This window comes from Pongo abelii, chromosome Y (genome assembly GCF_028885655.2).
Source record: "Pongo abelii isolate AG06213 chromosome Y, NHGRI_mPonAbe1-v2.0_pri, whole genome shotgun sequence".
In the NCBI taxonomy this organism is placed as follows: domain Eukaryota; kingdom Metazoa; phylum Chordata; class Mammalia; order Primates; family Hominidae; genus Pongo; species Pongo abelii.
This window is the reverse complement of record NC_072009.2, coordinates 41,728,201-41,732,346: the sequence shown is the minus strand read 5'-3', so window position 1 is coordinate 41,732,346 and position 4,146 is coordinate 41,728,201. Positions and strand designations below refer to the sequence as shown.

Sequence of the window (4,146 nt, the reverse complement as noted above, 5' to 3'; positions counted from 1 at the left end):
CTAAATACACTCTTCAACAACCTATGGTTAACTGAAGAATCTGCAAGGAATTGAATAATTTTCACAAACAAAAGAAAAATTAAAACATACTAAAGCTTCTGAAATGCAGCTAAATCAAAGTTGAGAAATATATATGTGTAAACATATAGATATATAAGAAGAAATGTAAAATTTATAACATAAATTTACACACAAGGAAGCAGAAAAAATGTAAACTAGAGGACAGTACTTTTGTAAAAAATATGGCATAGTAAAGGAAGCTGCCATCAATTGCCCCCAACCCTAACCCCCCAAGAACACCCACAGAAAAACCAAAACCAAGTATACAGTGCCGAGATTATCACCATCAATAACGCAGAGCTCAAAACTGAGAATGAGGCTGTTTCTAGGGTGACAGAGAAGTGAAGAAACCAGGCAGAGGGCAAAAATTTGGCCTTTTATATTCATGACACTAGTCCTCTAGTCTGCTGACAAACAAGTGTTAAAAAATAGAAAAAGAAAAACTCCTCTGACTCTTGGTTACTACATTGAATAAAATAAAGTTGAAGTGGATGGACAGCTTCCCCATCACTTTGGATTTCCTGGCAGCAAAACTATTCATGCCTTAGCCCAAGGAAGCCTTGTGAGCACCTGAAAAGTGAAAAATAACCTGGGGACAACGAGGGATGAAGTAGCAAGACAGGACTACCATCTCCAGCCTGGATAGCTCAGTCACAGGAGATGCCAAACCTGAATACCTCTACAGCATTACCATAAGGTATGAGGTATATCATATAATTTCCTTGATGACAAACCTGTAGAGAGCCTTCTCACAGGCTTAGGATATCCCCTTCAAAATCTCTCAGACAGGAGACTGTCAGTGTTTCAAAGTTTGTTAGAGCTGAGATAAACCTGGGCTTAAGGCACCATCTACTGCCAAACAGAGGAACTGACCTAGCCAAAATCAAGCAAACCATGTCCCACCATACTTTTGTCTTAAAGAAAACCCAAAGCAATTATATACAACAAAATGCAAAATAAGACAGAGAAAACAATAAACTAAATAACTAGTCCTTCAATAAAAAGATATATATGTATAACCACAAGAAATAATACCAAACAGGTAATTATAACATCCCTAAATGGACAAAGCATAAACCATTGACCAATGCTAATTAATGAGAATGGCTATCAGTGGTTATCGGATCAAGAATTCAAAATATCAGTTTCCAGGAAACTCAGATCTCTAAAGCAACACAGAAAAGGAACTCATACAATTCTGAGAGAAACTTTTAAAAATGGACTGAAAGTATTTAAAAATAAAAAGAGTCCCAGAACTGAGAAATATACTGGTTGAAGTGGAAAATTCAGAAGGCTTTCAATGGCAGAAGAAAACAGAATGAAGAATCAGTGAGCTCTAAAATGAGTTAGGACCAGGTGTGCAGGCTCAGGCCTGTAATCACAGCATTTTGAGAGGCTGAGACTGGTTGATCAGTTGAGGTTGGCAGTTCAAGACCAGTCAGGACACCATGGTGAAACCCCATCACTACTAAGAATACAAAAAATTCTCTGGGCATAGTGGTGCACACCTGGAATCCCAGCTATTCAGGAGGTTAAGAGAGGAGAATCACTCGAACCTGGGAGGCAGACATTGCAGTGAGTCAGTGTTGTGCCATTGAACTCCAGCCTGGGCAACACAGAGAGACTTTGTCCAAAAAAAAAAAAAAAGTAACATAAAAAAGAAAAGAAATGAAAATTAAAATAGGTTATTAAGAAATGAACAAAGAACAAAACAGAAAAACAATAAAAAAGAATGAACGACATTTACCAGATATACAAAATTCTCTTGAATAAGCAAATCTAATATTTAGCAATATTCATGAAAGAGTTCAGCAAATGGAAGGTATATACAGCATATTCAAATGAATAATAACAACTTTCAAAAATTTGAGAGATATAAATATATAGGTTCAGAAAGATCAGAGACTGCAAAAAAGATTAATACGCCATAAAACTACCCCACAACAAACAAGAATCAAGCACTCACTCTCAGTCACCACTGCAAGCTCACTCACCTTGTTCTTCTACCACTCTACTATCCCACTCCTCCGCCCATCGCAATAGAAAAAGATATAGCCATACTGGTCATTGACAATGGCTCTGGTGTGTGCAAAGCTGGCTTTGCTGGGGACGACGGTCTCCGAGCCATGTTTCCCTCCATTGTGGGGCACCCCCAACACCAGGGAGTGATGGTGGACATGGGTCAGAAGGACATCTATGTGAGAATGAAGCCCACAGCAAGCACAGCATCCTGACCCTAGAGTACCCCATCGAAAATGGCATCATCACCAATTGGGACAACATGGGGAAGATCTGGCACCATTTCTACAATGAGCTGCATGGGGCCCCAGAGAAGCAGCCAGTGCTGCTGACCAAGGAACCCCTGAACCCCAAGGCCAACAGAGAGAACATGACTCAGATTATGTTTGAGACCTTCAACAACCCAGCCATGTATGTGGCCATCAGGGATGTGCTGTCCCTCTATGCCTTTGGGCACAGCACTGGCTTTTCCATGGACACCGGAGACAGGGTCACCCACACAGTGACCATCTAGGAGGGCTACTCCCTTCCCCATGCCATCCTACTTCTGGAGCTGGCTGGTTGGGACTTGACTGAGTAACTCATGAAGATCCTCAATGAGCGAGGCTACAGCTTCACCATCGCAGCTGAGCGGGAAATCATGTGCGACATCAAGGAGAAGCTGTGCTAGGTCTACCTGGACTTCAAGCAGGAGATGGCCACTGCCACATCCTCCACTTCTCTGGAGAAGAGCTACAAACTGCTCGCTGGCCAGATCATCACCATTGGCAATGAGCGGTTCTGGTGTCCAGAGGTGCTGTTACAACCTTCCTTCCTGGGTATGGAATCTTGCGGCAACCACTAGACCACCTTCAACTCCATCGTGAAGTGTGACGTGGACATCTGCAAAGACCTGTACACCAACACGGTACTATCCGGCGGCACCAACATGTACCCAGGCATTGCTGACAAGGTGCAGATGGCGTTCACTGCCCTGGCTCCTAGCATCATGAAGATTAAGATCATTGCACCCCCAGAGAACAAGTACTCAGTGTGGATTGGCGGCTCCATCCTGGCCTCACTGTCCACCTTCCAGCAGATGAGTATTAGCAAGCAGGAGTATGACGATTCAGGCCCCTCCATCGTCCACCACAAATGCTTCTAAATGAACTGAGCAGATGTGTAGAATTTGCTGCATGGGTTAATACAGAAGTATAAATTTGCCCTTGGCAAATGCATACACCTCATGCTAGCCTCATGAAACTGGAATAAGCATTTGAAAAGAAATTGTCCTTGAAGTTTTTATCTGGTATCAGCACTGGATTGTAGAACTTGTTGCCGGTTTTGACCTTGTATTCAAGTCAACTGTTCCCCTTGGTATTTGTTTAATACTGTGTACATATCTTTGAGTTCAAACTTTAGTGCATGTGGCTTGGTCACTTCATGACTGCTGAGGTAAGAACGTGCTTGTGGAAGACAAGTCTGTGGCTTGGTGAGTCTGCGTGGCCAGTAGTCTCTTATCTGTGCAGGGTATTAATGTGTCAGGACTGAGTGTTCTGGGATTTCTCTAGAGGCTGGCAAGGGCTCCTGAAACAGTTGCTTCCAACCTGCCTGTCTGTCAGGGTTGGAAAGTCCAAGCCATAGGATCGTTTCCTTTCTTAGCTGATGTTTTCTCCCAGAACACCATGGGCTGTCACTTGCCTTGAGTTGGAAGCAGTTTGCATTTACACCTGTAAATGTATTCATCCTTTTAATTTATGTAAGGGTTTTTGTATGAAATTCTCGATTCTTTAAAGAGATGACAACAAATTTTTGTTTTCAACGGTTATGTGAGAACATTAGGCCTCAGCAACACATCATTGTGTAAGGAAAAATAAAAGTGTTGCCAAAAAAAAAAGAATCAAGCTCTCAAAGTCTGAGAAATAAAGAAAATTCTAAAAGCACTAAGGGAAAATAAACAAAAAAATAGAGGAACTTGAAATCATTCGGCAAAAGACTTGTCAATAATAGGCTTTTAAGGAATACACAGTATTAAAAGATATAAATTGTGATGTCAAAAATGTAATTGGAACAGAGGGTAAATGTCTA

At 41.6% G+C, this 4,146-nt stretch overlaps 1 pseudogene; it reads left to right on the top strand.

Moving 5' to 3' along the window:
• The first annotated feature begins 2,171 nt into the window (after nt 1-2,171).
• On the top strand, nt 2,172-3,350 carry LOC129053253 (actin, cytoplasmic 1-like; annotated as a pseudogene).
• The last annotated feature ends 796 nt before the right edge of the window (nt 3,351-4,146 follow it).